At 39.5% G+C, this 21,085-nt stretch overlaps 1 protein-coding gene across 9 annotated transcripts in view; it reads left to right on the forward strand.

The window, feature by feature from the left end:
- Positions 1-21,085, forward strand: part of ESRRG (estrogen related receptor gamma) — a 377,135-nt gene that overhangs the window by 41,630 nt on the left and 314,420 nt on the right. Inside the window, exon 2 of one of the 9 annotated variants that reach the window (XM_027739491.2) lies at positions 615-658. The exons of 7 other annotated variants lie outside the window; for them this stretch is intronic. The gene's annotated coding sequence lies outside the window, so the exon portion shown is untranslated. Of the gene's footprint in view, positions 1-614; positions 659-6,550; positions 6,591-21,085 lie in introns of those variants that run through there. One more of the 9 variants, XM_039378794.1, reaches the window with a different exon arrangement.

The following is a 21,085-nucleotide window of genomic DNA, read 5'->3' on the forward strand; positions in this document are numbered from 1 at the left end:
CTTTGTTTTTCAGTTAAAATGAAGTATAAATGTATCTGCTTCTTGAGGCCTTTTTTTCAGTAGAGCTGAGAGGGATGCCTTGATTGCCTTTTTTTGTATATTATTTTCCCGGCTATTTGCTTCTCGTTTGGTAAAAATCATAGAGGGTTTCCAGAAGGTATCTTGATTTACAGTCTGATGATGCAGGAAAGCAATACTGATCACGGACATTTCTGATGGAAAAGTGTTTGTCCAGACATGAAACAGGAATGGGAAGCATCCTGCTTTTTTGTTTGTTCTCCCCTCTTCTCAGCTGAAATGCTAAATCTTAGGCCTGTTGGCTCTGCAGCTTACTTTGAGTTTTTGATCTGCCTGTAGCTGAAATGATACTTTGATTGAGAGGGGATGTGAATGCCAGTTTTCAAATAATGTGGACAGAGTAATGTACTACAAAACTCATTTAGTTTAAACCTGTAGTTGGACCATTTAGATGTCTAACGACTTGCTTGAGTATTTCAGGTAGGTAGATGATTAAAGGTGCAATGTACCATGCATACAATGTTGTACCTCTTATCTTGCAGACTTGGTTAAGGCTTGACTAAAAAATCAGGGCAATGGCTTTTGTTATTTTGCAGGTTAACAGAACAGGAGAACTGAGATACTTTGGTGAAAGTTACCGGTAAGTCCAGAATTGGTACAAAATATTATGCTATATAATTTTGCCATGGCAGTAGTTTGGGATGTTATTGTGCAAAAACATTGTACAACTTCATGGAGATCTGAAGGATTAACTCTATGTGGGTGATCTTTTCCTTGCTGAGAGGAAGCATGACATTTCTTGGTGTTAATTCCCAAAGCAAAAATCACTGTCTTCCTTTAAACTGAATAAGCTTATTCTAAAAAATAATAGATTTGGACTGTTTTTAATGTGCATTGTACATACTAGGTCCCAGTTGATTTAATTTTGGCCTGCTGGCCATTTCCTTAACGTTGCATGGGTCTAGCACCAAATTATGCTGATGGTCTGTCTATCACCAAATTATTTACAGAACTGCAGTTAAATTATAGAAATCTTCCAGACAAGCAGTGCTCTGGGCAAATTATTTCATCAAAGTTATTTGCCATGGTATACTTAAGCAAAAGCTTACAGGAGCAACATGAGTCTTTTTTTTGCTATGTGATTATGCATACGTGGTAACAGCCCCCTTTTTAGAAATAGCTTCCTACCTGGGAAAACAGAAGGGAACCATGATATGTAAATTAGTGATCTCTGTGCTTTCCTCAGTTTGAAGCAAAAGTTTTATGCCATGGAAACACAGGACTAGGGCCAGCAGTAGGATGGCCGTTTCTGCACACTGTCAGCTCCTTGAAAGTCTTTGGAAATTTTTTTTTCTGTAGACTTTTAACTGCTAACTTCTCTGAGTTTGTAAAACCAGGTGCTGCAGAAGCAGGTCAGCTGGCTTTACTAGTTCTTCATCAAATCCAGGCCCAGTGGTCACTGTTCACTTTTCCAGAGAAGAATATTTGTGTATCCGAAGGCAGTATAGGCATTTTCTGTGTTACCCCCATGTAGCAAGATTTGAGCTGCTGTATGATTATGAAACATACAAAGAGAATATAAATCCTAAAAGAAGTCCTAACTCCCTATTGTAATTGGCATCCTTTCAGACTCTGTTCCAGATTTTAGAAATATAGTCATGGTAGAACATCTATATTTGGGTTTATATGTACTGGTCATACCTACTGGTTCACTTGGAAAAATGTTGGCATACATCACTATTTAAGGAGTCTGGATGCAGTGTTTATGTTTAGCTCAGTGTTTTTTATCACTGCATATTTTTTTTTAGTATTCCATTTTACCGTGTTTGCACTGTGAGACAAGAATGCCTTCCCAGCCTCCGCACAGTTGTGTGCTTCTTGTTTAACGAATATAGAAAGTCAGGTTTTAAACTGACTCCCATGAATAAATTCTTCTGGGAAAACAGGTGCTGAAAATCTGTGTGTTCCAGACCCCTTTCTGCCCATGTATTTAAAGTAAAATTCAGACGTGTGTAGATGGCAGACTGGAATGGGACCTCTATGCTCAGGGCCCAGATATGGAAAACCTTACGTATGTGAGGAAGGACGGCAGACTCAGGAATGCACGAGAACTAAAGGTTTTTGCAAACTGAACATCCCAATTTAACTTGATTTCTCTCTGGTGTTGGGCGGTGGTTGTGGTGGTTGGTGTGGTGGTGGTGATGTGGGGCTAGACCTTGAGAACCCCCTTGGTAGCTCACCCTGGGGGGGACTTAATCCAGGGACCTGAGAGGTGGCGGTGTAACAGCTGGGGTTTGACTGTGCTGTTTGGGGATTATTTTTTTTTGATTGGCAGGGTGAATATATGTGAAAGCTGGATCTCCTTTACTTGTGATCCTTAGCAGATGCAAGTCTGATTAGGAGTCCCTGTAATTTAGAAATGCTCTTAAAGATAGGAAGATACTTAAAGCTGACTTTGTCAACAAAATGGAGAAGCTGGGCTCTCGGGGCCCATTAACAGCAGTGCCAAGATGGCCACTGCTGCACAAATACTGGGAATTAAGTTCTAAAACCCCTAGAAGCTCCAAGTTGTATATCTCACCAGTTCTTTACTCCTCCAGTTGTAATCTATATCTCACTTATTGCTAGAGTCAACAGTCTAATGGTAACAAAAAATACAACCTTTCATCATCTATTGATTTTCAGTCTTTAAAAACTGACAATAAGCTATTTTTTGTCCAATTTCTCAATAAATAGGAACATTTATTGGTTTTTCAGTTTTATTGTATTACATTAGAATATATTTTACTGCATATAGTGGGTAATGTAGCATCAGGAGATATGTTTATGTTTGGCAAGTAACTTTTGAAACTGCATAGCTCAACTGAGATATGTAAACAAATTTGTAATACTAGTTTAATTTAGATTACAATGCAGAATAGTCAGGCTGGAGCTCATTTTTCTATTTATTCCATTATGATCCTCTAACTAATGGAGGAGAATTGCCATAAAAAATAATTACAGTAGAACGTCAGTAAAGGTAAACATCTACTTTCTTCTCTATCTAAGGAAGAGGGAGGAATTTTGAGGTTAAGTAAGCATGATGATATTGGAGCTTATTTCCTAGAAATCCACCACGAACAGTGTTTTATACTTTGGGCAAGTCATAAATTCTTTCTGTGTGATACTGTGTCAAGTGATGTAGCACGAACATCATCTTTCTCAGTGACCTCAGTTACCTTCTCTCCTTTTGGAAAAGGAGACAAATTGGGATATGATTTAGCTGTGGTAGAACCTGGAATGTAGATCCTGAGTTGCCTCCCCACTGCCACTTACCTTCATGGTGGAAGATCATCTGGTAGGGTTTTTTCCTTTCCCGAACCTCTCAAGTGAATATTAACAGTTGCCTTTTGCTTATTCTTGTGGTGATAAATGGCAATTTGATGATATTTTACCTCTTCTATAGAAGGAGTTTAACCTTTTTTTCTTTCTTTCTTTTTTTTTTTTTTTTTTTTTTTAAATTAAGAAGCAGTTAATTTCTCTTCTGGTGACATTTGGTCCTACAGGACCATAAGGCAATAAGCTCTTCCATTCTCCCACCAGAAAACCTGAGGTGGAGTTGCCTCTGCTGAGGTGGGGATGTACAAAACAACCTCTGCTTCAAACCAGCTGTGCTACTGCACCTCCAGCACTGGCCTTTGCTGACCCAAGTGGTTCATTGGCCTCAAGGCTATCAAAGTGATCATTCTGGCAGGCTTCTCAGGTCAAAACATTCACTTAGATCATGAAACATTTTCCTGTACACTATGAATATAGAGACAGTTCTGGGTAATGTTTCATAACCATTTCACAGTAAGCGAAGAGGGAACCATTTGGGCAAAAGAATTCATTTTGGGTAAACTTGGTGTGATTCTGTGAGGCATGGGCCCTTTCTCATAAGCTGCTGTGGATCTTGCTGTCATCTCTTTTGCACAGGATCTGATGTACAAGGAGTTAATAGGTATCCAGTGACCAAAGCCATTTATATTTCTCTGTATATATGGAAGTGAAGTGGAGCATATAAAATTGGAAAGCAGAACCAAACCTGAAATTCTCTTACTTTATGACTAGTGTGTGTGTTATTTTCCCATGATCTTTAATTACATTCTATTCTGAAGGGGGAGAGGGGGAATGCTAATCTGGTGCACCAACTGGGGGGAAAAACAAACTGTTTTACAGCGGGTGTCTAGATGACAGCACAAAGCAAATGCAAAATCTGACATTCATATGAAAGTGAGCTAAGCAAGACCAATAGAAGAGAGCAAAAATGACTGCAGCAAGAGGAATGCAAGTGCTTTAAGGAAACCATGGTTTCTCTATTGAAATATCACAGCCGACCTTTAAGGTGGTGGTGCTACGATGTAGATTTTGTAAAGCAGCACCAAGAGAGATGGCTGTTATAAAGGGAATGTGTAATTGGATTTGGGTTCATGAGAAGCTAGGTTTAGAAGAGTATTACCCTTCCCTCTTTGAACGTGTAATATAGTGGGATATGTCTCATTGCACTGAATGGAAATTTTCGGGACTCCTATTTGCTGTGTTTCCTAATGAATTTCCAAGAGGTGTTTGAGCCTTGAATATTGACTGGAGAGATGCTTGCAGTCAGTTGGAAGAGATGTGACTGACTATGAAGCTTAGTTCTGTGTGCATACAATCCTACTCCGTGTGATTCTGCCTCAAGTTGTATATTCAATATCAGTCTACAATCATAAATAATTTGTAGGAGTCCAGCTGTGACTTAAGGCTTCTCTACAAACAGCATCCAGGGTGCAAAGTCATGTGATACCCTTTTCCTTCTGTAACTGGATAAAATAGCATTTAAAAAACTATTCCCACTTCCAGCCAAAACATTAAAGCCAGTAAACTTGGTGGACCCTTTTGCTGAGGTGGAGAATAAATGGTCTCTGCCCTATTCTTTGGTTCTGATGTCTTCTTCATCCCCTTGGCTGAGAGCTGGGTCACAGCACACTGCTGTGCTCTTCTGCACCACGGGGGCTGAGTTTCTGTGCAAAAGTAAATGTCTTTGCTAAACAACTTGACTTAGCAGAACTATGTGCTTACTATTTATTTGAATAAGGGATGAGCAGACTGTTTAAAAACAGAACTCCCAGGGTGTGCTAGTGTCACATTCGAAAGGCAATGGAGAGTCTGATTTAAAGGTATCCTGTATAAATAAAGGTTTAGGAACAAGTCTTACCTTGACATTTCAGGTTTTTTGGGTTTTTTTCCCCCTTCATGTTCATTAGACTACCATTCAAATATTGGTGGCAAGTTTTGTCTTGGTGGATAGCATGTTCACTATTCTCTGGGAAGAGGACTCGGGGAAGCTGTGATGTGTGTCAGTTTAACATCTTTGAGTGGCATGTGAGGGCATCTCACCTGCTCCCAAGCAGTGCTAACCAATGAATAATCATGGAACCAATGGGGCAGTATGTCTTATACCTCTCAGCATCAGCTGTGACTGGCGGGGATCCCTGGGGTGAGATCAAGGATGAAATGAACTCTTGTGTGCTTGGATGTGTCGATTATGAGCAGATCATCACTCAACACCCATGTTGTTATCACATTCTGGGCGGTTTACCTCTATCCCAGGAACAGTTGTAGCAGTGAGCTTTAATCTGGATTCCTATTTTAAATTTAACTTTTCTGTGAACCACTAGAAAAAAAAGTTAAATTGTGCTTCGAAAAAGAAAATAAGTGAAAGGTGGAGTGAGAGGGTGTAGAATAATCAAGATACTTTTTTTTTCTCTTTAGTAGATGCTAGGAAGGAGTAGGAACACACTGTGAATCCTCTTCTCTTGCTCATTGTTTTTTGATCCAGCCCATTCCACACACAGTGGTCCCAGCACCTTCAACCATTTCCTACCAGCTCTGTCACTTGGAGGCCAGACTTCACTCCCATACTTTTTAGCACTGCACTGGCTTGGGGCACCCCCTTGGGGCATCCTCTGCACTTGTTGCTTCTTACCACTCTCAGCTGAAGAAAGCACACTGCGCTTTCTCATCCCGGTGGCACACTTAAGCCATATAAAGGCCACTTGACATCATTTACATTTTTCATTAGCCTTCTAAAGGAGTTTCTCAAAGGGTACAGTGGCTTTCCTAGCTGTTTAAACTCCTTTGGAAGATTGTAATTTTGGACCACTAGTCTACCAGGGGCCTATAATTGTTATGCAAAACGTTGCACAAACATAACATAACTAATTGCACAATTAAGATTGCTTTCTCCTCATCACCCCATTCATCATGTGCCTCATTCACACCTAGAGTCAGCATCTGGCATTAACAAAGGCTGTATTTGTCACATTAATACATTCTTTTTGTAGTGAAAATGCCTTTTGTATATCCCTTTGTTACTTAAGGGTCCTGTTAGCTTATTCAGTAAGCCTGTAAATGGTGTTTAGAAACCGTTGTAGTGGACATCCCCTTTTCAAATCTTTAATAGGAGTGTAATGCAGTGGTACTTCAGGATACAAACAGCAATTCTCAGAGCTCAGAGAAGGGACCTGATACAGATCAACAAAAGACTCCCCCCTATTATTAACAACGCTGAGGTAAGTAATACAGTGTTTTGCTACTTTTAAAAATCTGAGGCAAATAATGCAGATAGCTTTTCTGCACAGCGGACGTTTCAAGGTCATCAGTCCTGTTAGTCTGACGTAAAGCGCATAATCAGTTTATTCTGATAGTCCACATCAGAACCGAGCAAGCCAAACCAACCTGGAAGGTGCAGGAGGTAGCAGGGAAAAGTCCAAGGATATCTGTGAAACCAAACACAAGAAATTGTCTGGTACCCTTATAGACAGACCTACGCAGAAGGTTTTGTGCTTTAAGGTATTCAGGGTGTATTTGCCACTCTCTTAAGGGCAGGGTGGGAGCGTCTTTGATTGGAAGCCTAGGAGGTCTGCAGCACCATAATTCTTCTTGGGGAAAAGGAAATGATGTAAGTTTCTACTTCTGGAATCTTTCCCCACTACTCTATAAATTTAAAGAAATAAAACACAAACAGAAAATTGATTTTTGAATGACAGTGAATTATTGTCATTAGAGGAACTGTAGTTTTGTGTCAAGGGGAAAAAAAGCTTGGTGTACTATATGCTACAGTGTACTATATGCTACTTTCTGAAGCATTACTTAATGTACCAGTCATTGCTGGGAACATGGAGTCCTTTTAATGCTAGTCAGGTAATATGTCATTCTCTCTGTAGAAACTCTGCAGCAGAGACATGAGTTATATACTGATGTAGTTATCAGAAGATCATGTGGTAGCACTAATGTGAGTCACTACAGTGGAGTTTGCCCCATTTGAAATTTTTACATAATTAAAGTGAGTCATTGTCCAAATTCTGCCAAAGTGCAGATGTATTTAATTTAACATATGCAATTCAGCTTGACTATGCCTTCCACAGGGTGAACATCTCTTTCTTTGTACAAAACTCTGGGTTAACTCTGGTCTGGGAGTTTCCTTTCGCCATTCAGTGTGCAATTCTCTCACTGAAATCCATGGCAGCTTCAGTAAAAATAGCTGAAACACCCAGACTTCAAATAGACCTCTCCAATTCCAGTATTATGCTGGCAATTCTTTAAATGCACGTAGTTAGATCAAAACAAGCGTATTTTTGTTTCTGTAATATTGAAGGATATGGCCTACATTTCCTAGTGAAATACGTTCAGTTGCCTTCTGCGACTTCTGTCTCCGTAACAATGCAAAGACCAGAGAGAGGATTAGAAAGGTAAGGAAAGTTTCTTTAAAAGGAAGCAAGCTGGACATGCTTACATAAATATTGGACTTTTGAAATGATGAACTTCAAGATGGTGGATGGCTTAGGGGGAGTTAAACCAGATTGTTTTACTTGAGAGTAAGACCATCCTCCATGCAGCTGGCTGGATCATCAAAGTTTCTGAAGATTTCACAAATCATTTGGTTTCTGAGGTGTGAAGATGACTATTTCCAAGTCATTTGGCTGAAAGGGCGGTACCTTTTCTTTCTTTCCTTCTCTCTTTCCCCCTTTCCCTCCTCTTTTCTCTCTTTCTTTCTCTCCTTATTTTTTCTCCCCCTCTCCTTTTTTTTTCTCAGTTGCAAGTCTGCTTGTTCTCCATCTAATGCTGAAACATAACAAAAAGTGGTTAACTGTTACAGCTAGAAGTAGCTTGTAGTTTTATTGGGCAGAGAAGGAAAAAACAGGCATATATGGAAATGTTGGGAAATGTTCTGATTAATTAATGAGAGAGAGAGAAAATGACTAAGGCTAGTCTGCTAATTTCTGAGTCACTGAGTAGATAATGTTTGTTTTTTTTTAATTTGTCAATGTCTCCCTTACTAGGGACATTAAATAGTGTTTACTACTATAAATTCTTTCCCAGGAAGGGAAGAACAGGAGGAGGTTGTAATACAGGAGGAACCTGTATATTTGATTTTAAAAGTCAGTTCTTCTCCTGTAGAAGGACTACAGCTTTACACAAAAGGGCATCATGTATTCTGGTCCATCCAGAGAGTAGCCATCCAAAGGGGTATAGGTTTCAAGCCCCCTCTAAGAGTCCTGAAAGCTACCTGAGTAATTTATTGATGATGGAGATGAGAAAAAAAACCCTTCCCGTAGTCTCCCATCCCAAACTGTTCAATTAATACTGCCAGCAAAGAAAGAAGGAAGTTCCCACACCTTTACCTGCTGCAGAGAAAGGATTATGCAGGTAAGTAGTCCTGTGTGCCAGGTAAATAAATAGTCAGACTCAGAAGCATGTGATTTTTGATACCCTCGGTGCCTATTTCATACTCCTGTTATATTTAAGTGTTCTGTCTTGTTCATGATCTCTGAACTTGTTCCTGTTAACTTTTTATCCCCCCAGTAAAAAATCTTTGTGGCAAAAAATAAAGTTGCATGGATGTGCCAGAATAGTGAAGCACAGTGTCCTAAATGATGTAACTCAGGTTTTGGGAGCAGGATAATTGCAGTAGTGTGATGCTTCTTTTAGAATAATTAGTCTTGCTGAGAACCGGGGTATAAAAGCCTGTGCAGAACACAGTAATAAGGCAGTTACACCATTTCCAGTATTTGTGTGCCCCTGCCTAGCACTGCGGATCAGAGCAGGCGTGGCCATAATGATGGTCAAGGAATGATTTCATCTTTGTAGCCCTGTGCCAGGACTGTGATACAAAATACGTGGGATTCATTCTAAAGAAAAGTGGCACTCATCTTCCATACTAAACCAGGAGGCCTTTGAGATCATTAAGAATCATTTTTACAAAGGAGAGGTTTATGTTTCCATTCATGGAGCCAAAGTCTGTTCTCATGCCCTGTTACTACCTGGCACTTGCCCATCCACGAGTGAACTCTACTTCAGCTGCACTTGCAGATGTTGGGATTTCCATTTCAAAGTAAAAACAATTCTAATATTAAAAGGACTATTTCCCCAGTGGGAGTATGGGTTGCATGAACCTCTTGACTTTTCTGTTTTGTCTTTTGATCGTATATGATAACACCTTTAGATCTCTCTATCAATTTTTTTTTTTGGTTAGCATCACAGTGGACGAAATGTCAGTAGAAGTTAAAGTGAAAAGAGTCCTCAGAGATATAAAGGTTCTCTTCCACTTCTCACTATATGGTTGACTTTGCTGCCCTTTTCTGTTGGGGTTTAGTCTGCTGGGGCGTTTCTTTGCTTTAGTTAAATTTACTTATCTGTTATATAAATAAGGGATAGCCTTGGCCATTAAGTAAATCTACTGATGGAGGGAAAAGGGATTTTCTAGAGTGCCTGTGTGCCTTTCTGAGACATGGAGTTCAAAAACATCTGATAAGGTAACCTTCAGCTGGTTTTCTACAATGACTTTTGTCAATGAGCCTTAAAAGCATTGATATTTTCAGGCATTATAGCTGAAGAGAACTGCAATGTCCTTGAACTACCCACCAGTGAAAGGAATGACATCTCGAAACTCAGCTGGTGAATTCTCATGTGCTGCCATATATGACTTACTTTTCCCTTTCTCTCTGGAGCATCCAACTGCTACCAGGACCTTGGCTCTACCCAGTATGCAGCACTAGGCTGGTACCACTCTCAGGTGCTGCCTGAATTTGCTGTTGCCCTCAGAATGTTTGCTTCTATATTGTATAGTGAGGATAATCCTTTGTTTAATTTTTTTTAAAACATTTTGACGGGAAAATAGGGGTCTCATTCAGGTCTTTCCATTTTTGCATGATAGTACAGTTGAACAACGTGTACATGTGTTAATTAAACATCCCGTCTTATCACTGTTTTGGTAAGTGTCCTGTAAATTTAATCACTACGACACCTCTGTACACATTACAATCCTTTTAAAGATCTAGAGAAAAATCCTGGTGGATTATTCAAAGCACTAAATCACACAGAATTACAGTAGTTATTAGAGGCATTAAAACCTCTGATAAGAAGCTTTATCATGCATTTTTGGGGAAGCTTAATCTTTATCAGAGATGACTGTAAATAGAAAGGAACAGTAAAAAAACTTGATAATAGTTTATTTTACAGTACGTCAATAATCAGGTACTGTAATTACAGTATAATTATGAATTTTTTGTGTAGTAGGTAACTAAGGTATATTAGTTTTCTTATTTTTCTATTATTGCAACTACCCGCAAGACCTGAGTCAACAAGGGGACTTATTCTACTCACACTTACCCTGGGTTTACACACACATACCTGGAATGTAAATATTTACATTCCAGGTATGTTTTGACTGACTTCAGAGGAGTTGAACCTGTTTACATGGAGGAGGAACAGGAAGCGAGACATGCTAAAGGTCTCTTCCACATGTACATTTATCTAGATTCAGGACTACATAAGAATGGAATCTGATTTTAGCTGTGGTTATATTTAGCTATCTAATTTTTTCCCCTCTTTCTGGTGCTGAAAAAGTTGTGATATTCTTAACATAGATAAACCTCTCAGTTACAGACCTACTCAGTGTGGGGGTGTTTATATTATATCTGTAGATTATTTATCCACATCTGTATACAGATTAGAGTAAGTCTCTGTTAATTGTACTTGGGCTGTGTGCATGCCTCTGTTTAGTAGTTACTAGTAGTTACTACTTTCCAGGAGTAACCCTGAAGTGTTCTGTCATTTTGGGGTGGAGGCTAAGTGAAGACAGCCAATTAAGTGTGACTTCTTCTAATTTAATGCTGTTTACAGTGTTAAAGGTTCTGGTGAATTTAAGAGTTGTTGTGAAGCTGGCAGAAGAAATGTTCATGTTGAAATTAAGAGCTCTTCTTGATAAGAAGTGATGAAGGTGTAATACAAAATATAGCCCATGAGTAGTATGGAGTGACTTCTGCTCCTCACGCCTTTGGTAGGAGCTCAGCTATACCTCTAAGCACAGATTTGGGTAGCGCACCCCAACAGAGAATTTGGTGAAAGTCCAAAGGAAAAGCAATGAGGGTGATAAGAAAACGAGGAAATGTGGCCTATCAGGACATACAGAAGATATTGGGGGTGCTTGGCCAGAAAAAGAGATCTCTGAGGGACAACATGGCAACGGGCTGTAAGAATACAAAAGACTGTTGGAAAAGAAAGTCAGTAATTTATTCTCCGTGGTGAGAAACAAGAGGGAAAGTAATTTGTTAAACGGAACCAAACAAAATTCAGATTAGGTATTAGCAATGACCTTCTAAGGTAGATAAAGCACCAGAGAAAGTCAACTTGGGCTGTTGTGGAATTTCTTCTGTTGAAAATTTTTCAGAAACAGGCGTAGATGGTCCTTCCTGGAGGCACAGAGGAGGACAAAAGGCATCAAGACATCTTAACAACACTCCTAGCCCAGTTTTCTGTGCCTTGATGACCATCTGTTTAAGAATCATGGTTGTGAAAAGGTAGCATGTTCCCAGTTTGCTTACCAGTGGGTCAAAAGAAAAACAGATGAATTGCTCATCTGAAATGAAAACTCTATCCAGTAAAAGGCCTTGGAAAGAATCAGCATCCACATGGATGTGGTAAACTACTGAAACTTCATTTCTGTCAAGATTTGTGGGCAGATGCTGCGCTGGCTGGTGGCAAAATTTCACCTGGCAGTAGCAGAACCAATGTTAATTTATACCATAAAATCCCTGTGTTTTGCTTATCATTTTCACTAGTGATTGCACATGGCAGACATAGTTTATACTGCCTAATAATAATCTATACAGTGAAAGTAATTACATTTCCAAAAGTAGTGACCCTACTGTTAGCTTTGACGTTCCCATATCTAAGATGATGTAGTGGCAAATGTGACTATACACTTAACATACTCTTATTTTCCTTTTCTCATCCTTTTGACTGAGTAAACTTTCAGGTAATATATTTACTATCCAGTACTTGTTGATTAAGGGACTCCATGTTTAATTTTCAGGTGAAATAACTTAGATTTTTTTTCCCTTCTTATTGGAAACAACTCCCAGTGAGATAACAGTATAACTTTTGTTATTATTCCTACTTTTTCTGGAAGAAATTTTGCTTTTATTTCTATTAGCTGACATTTGTAGTAAACAGTGAAAGGCAATGATTTGCTTGATATACCAAAATTCTTCCTTCAGAAGATGATGGTACTGGTATTTTAGGCTGGGTTGGTACAGTTCAGTACAAAGAGGTAGTTGTTTGGGGTTTTTTTTCTCCTTGATTTTGAAGATATGATTGAGGAATAAGTACTGTATTTACAGCTTTTTAACTGTACTACAAGAGGTCCATGCTCTTGGCCACAAGTATGTTGTATCAAGTGATACTCCTAAACCTCCAAATGTTTTCCCTCTGGGAAATGCTTCAAATTAAGATTATTTTTTAAAAATAATCTTAGGTACAGGTGATGCTCTTGGACCCTTTTTTACTTAGCCCGCACTGATGCGTAACATGGAAGCGCTGCACTATCAGGACAGAAAGGTTCCAATTTTAATTTGGAGGTCTAATTTGGAGGTTGTTGATTCCTTTGCAGGAAACATGAACAGAATAATGCTGAGGTTGCTGTTTGTGGCTGAGGCTACTTTCAGACAGTCCACTGAGTGTGTTTACAGTGTTCATAATACTACTGTGGGGTTTCGTCTCCATTTCAGAGAGAAAGGGGTCTCCAGTGATTTTCTGAACACAATGAACAAAGGACTTTCTAAATTTCATTTTAGACTCATGGCATTTCTAATGCTATGGATTTTAAGGATGTAGTTTTCTAAAAATTTGCTTTTATTTAGTAAACATTCTTTTTACAGAGGCGCGTTAGAGAGGAAAGAGTAGGATTATTTAAGGGAGGGGAATTAATTGTGTCACTTCTATAGGCATTAGGCAAATTGCCTCACTTATAGTTAAGAGGTAGCATGGGAGTATTTAAGTATAGGGTACCTGCAATGCGCTTTATGATAGTCTTAGCTTATGACCTTATATCATTTTATTTCTCTATTAAAGCAAGACATTCCACACTGAGACTGCGATTGTGCACTGTGTGGTAGTTAGCACCTCATGTCCTGAAGACTGTATGGTGTACTGTGATAAAACAGTGAAGGAAGTGTTGAGTACTTGAGAAGTTTATATGATAATCCAAGAAATAAAAGATGATGTCTGATATGTGGTAGGATGGAAGATATGTAAATGAGATGTGAAAATGTCTAACTCATAATTGTGTTCTATGTGTTTTACCCATAAACCCATTTTAAATGGTACAGCAGATGCCACAGTAAAGAGAATAACTTAAAAAGTAATTATGGGGTACCCAGAGATACTAGACCAAGTCCCTGACTCCAGAGGTAGTAAAGACCTTACAGGTCAGTCCAGTGATGATGCTTAGCATTTATGCATGAATTTGGCATTTCACAGAGGAGTGCTCAGATTCTCTAGGAGCAGACTGTGCTGACTTGGAGCACTCTCCTGCCTTGGGGAGAAGGGAGAGCGACTGATGGAAGTTTCTGAGTTTTATTTTACACGAAACAAGTTGTCACAGGAGGAACAAGATGATGCCTTTGGACACAAGCAGTACCGAGTTGTTTTCTGCACGAGAACAAATGCTGACCCTGATGTTGAGAGCTCCCTTTAGCCTGACACCATGGGTAGTACTGCTTAGGGGCTTAGGCAGAGGTAGTTTATGGCTCCAGATAGATTTTGGTGAATATTGCATGTAATTGCATCTAGTCCTTTGCAAAGGGATAAATAGGGTTGTGAGTAGAGATGAAGCTCTAAGGTTATGTGGACTTTCAAGTCAGAATTGAAAAACATGCTGCATTTAGACAGTTTCAGGGTTGGGGAACAGCTGGATTCTCAAGGTTACTGTACAGTGCTCTGAGTTCAGTGATAAAATTACTGTTGAAAGCTTGGATACTGTAATGCTTAACAACACAATAGTCTCACTCTTAAATACTGAAATTATAGTTGTGGGTTTTTTTTCTTTTTGAGCCAATTACTTCAGTGGTAATAGTGTAAATTTGGCATAACTACCGTAGAAGGAAAGACTTCAGTTATCACCCCTGGAACCACATTTAACCTGTTGACTGAGAAGTGGGTGATACTTTGTGCTCATTATCAAATCTTAAACATCAGACAAACTTTTAAAATGGTTCCTACCACTCTTTGTATGCCAAACATATTACAGTTGCACTTTGAGCTGCAGCAGCGGGGATTTCCAGGAGGAATGTCCCTTTCATGAGGCAACTGATGTGTAACAACCGGTGCCCACAGTTTGGCACAACTGCAAGCCCAATCTTGGTCTTATCCCTGGAGCTGCATGGATGGCTGTACAGAGCAGGAGCTGGCAGCACAGGTCCCGTCGCCTGCGTTCAGTTAACACACACACATTTTATGCTGAAGAACTTTGTAGCTGAAGAACAGCAGAGAGCGTCTTAGCACAGCCTGTAATGTTTGCAAATAAATAACAAAAAAAAAAAAAAAAAAGAGGAACACAGGTTGACATAGCTGAAATGTTCCTATGTGTGATTAAAAATGTATACCTTCATTTATTTTTCCTTATACAGCCAAAGCATAGTAAAAGAAATATGCCTGCCCAGGCACCCAGAGTTTCTTTCAGGAAGGTCAGCTCCCAGAAACAAGATGGAAAAATAAGTTAGGTAAGAATGATGATTGAGAAAAAAGTGAACTTTATAGCAAAAAGCCAAGAGTAAGATCTCAATACAAAAGATTTTTTTTTGCAGCACAGGACTGAACAAGCAGTAAGTTCTTAAGTTATCACAACAGAGGTAATAATCTAAATACATAGATTAAGAAAGGTTTCATTTTCTCCTCTCAACAGTAGCTGCTCTGTGGTTTTTGTTGTTATGACTTTTTATGAGCATTGTTTACACAAAAATCACATTATTCTCCCACTACTGACGTGGCTGATGATGTAAATGCGCCTGCTCAGGGCCTGTTCCTCAGGGAGGCAGAGCACACAGGGCTCTGAGCACTTCGGGTTGGTTGGCAGCTCTTGATGCCAGGATTTTGGGACCGGCTGCCTCCGTGTTAAGCTCTCTGGGCTCCGTCACAGGAAACAAGATTTGGTACTCAAGGAGAAAGGACCTTGTTTGAGAACTGCGGTGCAGGGTAAATCTCCCTTTTCCTTAAGCAAAGCATTGCATACTGTCTCCTCTGAAAAGAAGTACACTTCTCTGAGTGGTAGTCAGGAGGCTGTCTGGCAGGATGCAGAATATAGAAATAAATTAACCCAATCTCTGCATTGGCAGCAATGTTAGTATTTTCCCAGGCAGCGCTTACGATGCGTGCCTGCTTATTTAGGGTTTTTTAAGTGACATTAAACTACCTTCAAGGTAGATCTCTTCCAAAATCCATTCCAGACAGAGAGGAGGGATTGTCTGACAGAAGCCGGCGGCAGCAGGACAGGCTGGGCGCGTGCTCCCCGCCTACGAGTGCTGCTCCGAGTAAGACATCAGGGAAGGAATTTGTGCAGGAAAATAATGAAAGCACTGACTGGGTGAGACCGTATGCAGCAAAAGAAAGCTTATTTCCTTAAGAGGAGCAATCATGCTTTATTAAAGGAACATTGTAAGGAAACAAATAAGATTTTAAAAAATTACTCCTTGCAGAAGCAATAGAAAAGGAATTTCTCGTAGGAAAGGAATGCTAACTGAATTATTTTTGTGATATAAAAGCATTCCAGTATTGTACTTGCAGCCTTTGAGGAAGAGGGAAAGAAAGAAAGTGAAACTAACTGGGAACGGCTGAAACTAGCTTCAGTGTATAGGCTGAGAGAAATGAGAGATTCAAAAAATAATAAAATCAATTAACAATACATTACATAACTTTATAAGTGTTTACTTTAGCATGGGAAATATTTGTTCTTGTGAGTGTGAATGTAGCCTTTATTTTCATTGGTTTTAATCTGCGTTACTTCTAAAGTAGTTCAATGAGTTTTCAGCAGAGGAGGCAGCCCACCAAAACCCGTTTGTTACACGTGTAGCTGGTGTAGCAGATCTAGGTGTAAAGCCATCGGAGCAGAATGTACCCTATAGCTCTGCATTTAATTTCTAGCAGTTAATTATTTGCTGATTCTGAGAGAAGGTTCTGTATTCAGTCTTCTGCCAAACATGGTTAGCATTAAACCCAGATCATGCATTATGCCTCTGGACTAAAGGAGACACATTTGCTACTTAATTTTTTTTTTCTCTCTGCCAACTGCTTTGTTCTGACTATCAGCTGTGGAGCTGTTGTCCCAGTGATCTGAGTAATGTTCTTTGAGCAGCTCTTAAGCATCCATATTTTCATCAGGAAATCCATCCCATAGGCAGACAGTGGAAAAGAGCATGGGGAGTGGGATGTGAGCGGGGACAGTATATTGGGGAAGACTCAACAAGATAAATAGCATAGTACTTATGCAAGAGGGAGAGGAAAAGTTCTGACTCAGGGCTGATTTTGGCTGCCTGATTGTTGTCTTCTGAGAGACAGTGGGGTGGGAGAGAATGTGCTGAGCAACACATGCCACGGAGGCACTGTCTCCAGCATGCCTCTCTATGCCATGGGGAAGCAGATTTCACTAGCAGCTTCTCACAGCCATGGCTATCCACTAGGTAGCCTGCTGGTGACTATCATAGTTTACCATAGGGTAGGTGTCGAATGGCCCTGTTTTTTGATTTGTGCACTTGTGACTCAGTTGACTGGAGGAGATGTGATTTTGAGATGGAAGGACAGAAGTGGAGATAAGTGAGAGCCAACATGTAAAGTGGTATAAATTTGATCACATTTGGGACTCTTGTATTGTCTCAGTGCCCAGGGATGACTTAGGCCGTAACGCCCATTAGCAACGTGGGAAGAGAGGTGTGTAATTCTCACTTTGGAGGCAAATACTTTCGTTAGTGTCCATGTGCCAGCTGCATCGACTCAGAACACTGTAAGGAGCTCCATTAAGTTCTATTGGGTCCATAATCTGCACATTAAGAAAAATTTACATGATAGATGGAGCTGTTAAAGTCTAATTGGGTAATCAAAAATTAGTTAATGTGCCAAAATATGTATTTAGCTGATAAACTCTAATGGTTCCAAAGGGTTCTAGTATTAATAGAAGGCATGCTTGCACACTAAGGAGTTGAGACTAAGATATTGCTCTTCTAACACTCATTTCAAATAAAGATCCCAAAGCACTTGACAGATATTAAATCACTTATTGATTTGATTTTTCCAAAATATGTCCATCCAGGGCTCTGGGGGAATATATGTTAACAATAATGTCAAATTTGCACATAAGTAATAAATTATAATTTCCCCCCACTTCCCAAGTCTATGAAGTGCAATAATCACTCCCGCCCTTAAACCCGGCTAAATCCTCTCTAGGCTGAATCTTCTTTAATTGAACCATATTAGGTCCTTGTGATATGCTGTATCCACTTGAGTGACAAATAAGGTGAACCCCAGTGAAATGAACTGGTTTGAAAAGGGTTAGAGGTAACGTAAGTGGCAGAGTCAGTAAAAGAACATGTCATTGCTGGTTACTTCTCCTTTACTCTGCAGACTAACCATTCACAGAAGCCAGAAGGATGTTTTGGCATTCTGCAAATAGCTTCCTTACCTGTTCGTTCAAGTTTCATTCTATTTTAAATGGAGGAAATGAATGAGAATTTTAAAATAACTCTTCTACTTAATCATTTCAAAATGTCCTAATGTATTATTAATAGCATGCCACTCCCACATTATAATAGCATGTGGTTCTGTGTTTGTACAGCATCTAGTGTAATAAGGACCTCATCCAAGAGACTTTTGTAGGCTCTTCTACAGTTCAAACAGATAATGATAGCTTTATTTTAATATGGAAAAAGGTTATCCTTGTTTTATGGAGGAAATGGAGGCAGAAAGCTAACACCTGTCATAGAAGTAGAACTAAACTCCAGGCTTAGATGTTGCTTTGCTGCTCTGACTACTGGACCACAGCACAGAGGCATTCCTAAAACTTCCATCTGTTAAAAACAATTTATGTTTTGATTCATATATAAAGTGCCTTTATTTCTCTGTGGGATTTATAACAATAACTATCTTGAGTATATCAGACCTATGGTACTCTAAAAATGCCTCCAGACATCTAGAAATGCCAGACAACCAAAGTCCCTTCTGTTCCACTAGTCACGCCTTTGAGGAGGGAAAAACAACATGTCCAAGAAAACTCAAGCTTAGGGTAACCTAATCCTATCTCCATACCATGTAAATATTTAAAGAGAAAATGCGACAACCACATTGTTGAATTTCCTACTTTGGATGACTGTCACATTTTTAATGATAGTTGAATAGTTTTGTATTTTATTTATGTGGTGTCATTTGTTTGCTGGGGAATGTGAATTGAATGGTTTCCTTGCCTTTGAATTTGAAAATGTATTTTCCCCAATATCATTAGTTGAAGGATGTTACCACATAAATAAATAAATAAGCCAAGTGTTGTGATTGTTTGCTGTCTAATATACATAGATCCAAAAGCGTACTGAAATGCTATTTGAAACAGATAGAGTCAATGCCACATTTTCTGACATCTGCCTAGAAAGAGGGGGAAAAAAACCCCCAACCCTCCTAGAGAGGGAAAGCTCAGAAACAGTCACTTGGCTTTTTGGGAGAGCTCTGGCCTGAGAAAGCTAAAAAAAAAAAGAAAAGAAAAAAGTGGGGAATAATAAATTCATCAAGCTGAAAATGCACAGGCCAATGGAGCGCTTAGATTTCAATAGAAGGCAAATGGAAAGAGAGCCCCCATTACTGTTGAGATACACCGACACGGCTGCACTAATCGCTTGGTCATGCTTGGTAGACAGTAAGTCATTATGGGCCATGACATGGTGAGAACAGGCACCAGGGTTTGTTGTAAAAAAAAAATTGTTTGTTTGACATCCGCAACCAAGATCATCCCTCTCCTTCGCCTTGCATCCCTGTGCCCAAATCCATTCCTCTCTGATGGGGAAGTGCATGCTAGGAAGCATGGTGGGGCTCCTGCTGCAGGGCAGACTTGAGCAGCTGATAACAAGAAGGGAATGTTTTTGGTAGGGTGAAACCAAGGTGACGACAGGCAGAACTGTCCTGCAGTGGGCATTAGGCATGTGCTGGCAATGAGAGACGGCTCTGCTGTGGTCTCAGGGGAACAAGCTGGTCAGTTCAGGTGTGCTTGTGCACTCCTGAGGGTGGGAGTACCTACTAGTTTTAGCACAGATGGCATGAGCATGAAAATGAGCAGGGCTGTACTATAAGACCAGAACTGAAGTAAACTGCTGCATCTTTGTCCTGTGCTTCAGCCATTGTTGTAAAAGATATTATGGGCCTATTTAGCAGAGCTTCCTGTCCTTAACAGCACTGTCATACCAGACCAACATTTAGGTGCACTGTAGAGGCACTAATAAAAATCTTGTATTTGATATGCATCAGGATTTATATTGGACAGACCTTGAAACACTTGTCACATTTTGGATGTACAGACTGAGATACCTGAGAGGCTCCTAGGGTATTTGGGTCATGAATTCATTTTTATAAATAAAGGACTCAAAAGCGGTTTTCTAGATTTTGAACAGTCTGTCTCACCAAATTTGTCACCCCTTTAAACAAAACTTATAGTACTTACTAGCTTCAGAATTCATAAAAGCATTGAGATTGCTTTTATGCGAGAGAGGACCCCCTCTCTTAAAAAAATAAACTTCTCCTTGGCTGTCATTTGGACAACTGGCCATTTCTGTTGGAAGAAAAAGAAAGATGCTACACCGAGTGATGTTGGGCTGAGAAAATAATAGTTTCTGGGAACCTTTTATTGTAACATGGAAGAATGTCCTCTCAGAGCCTGGTCTTTCAGGGTAGGTAAGCTTTGGTACAGTTGTGGTCACTTATTAATGCAGAGCTTGCAAGGAGTGCAGTGCTAGTGTGAGAGCTTGTAAGTGCTGGGAGCTCTATTCTTGACTCCTGCCACAGACTTCCTGTGTGCTGCTGAACAAATCTTTTAGATCAACACTTTTTTTTTTTTTAATATTGTTATTTTGTAAGAATTTCCTTTGCATTTTAAGTCTGTGGGGAATTAAATGGAACAGACATTTAGATTCACTTCCCCACCTCCTTCAGTAATAGACTAAATGGAGAGGATATAGAAACATGCTTAAAAGATCAAATCAATGCACTTATTTTGTAACCAGAAACTAAAGGGAACAAGCTGTTGGTTTCTTTAAAAATACACATCTGCTTTTTTTCTCCCAGCCTCCCTTTGAGATAAATCAAAATCAATCTTTGAAAGATTAATTGAGGAGTCCATATCTCACAAAAACGTAGCTGATGACTGAAAAAAAAGGGCATAGTGTTGACTAATAAAACTGTCTAGCTATATGAACCTTTAAAATGAAGAAATTGCCCATCCACATATTTTTTCTGCCACATATCTTAATTAGCTCCACAAAACCCACTGCCTGCTTCCACTATCCCATTAATTAGTCCCATACTACTCTGAAGTGAGCACTGAGAAAATAGCCATTCTTTGTTTCTTAGGTTATGATACAGGACATCACCTTCATTGTGACCTGAGAAGAAAGGAAGACACTCTATGAGAGCATAACCATCTTGTAAGGTTCCTGAATTCATTTACAGATTTGCATTAGATCTGTTTAAGAGGGAATTTAAT

This window comes from Pipra filicauda, unplaced genomic scaffold (genome assembly GCF_003945595.2).
Source record: "Pipra filicauda isolate LSUMZ 115617 unplaced genomic scaffold, ASM394559v2 scaffold147_size4022426_pilon, whole genome shotgun sequence".
NCBI lineage: Eukaryota > Metazoa > Chordata > Aves > Passeriformes > Pipridae > Pipra > Pipra filicauda.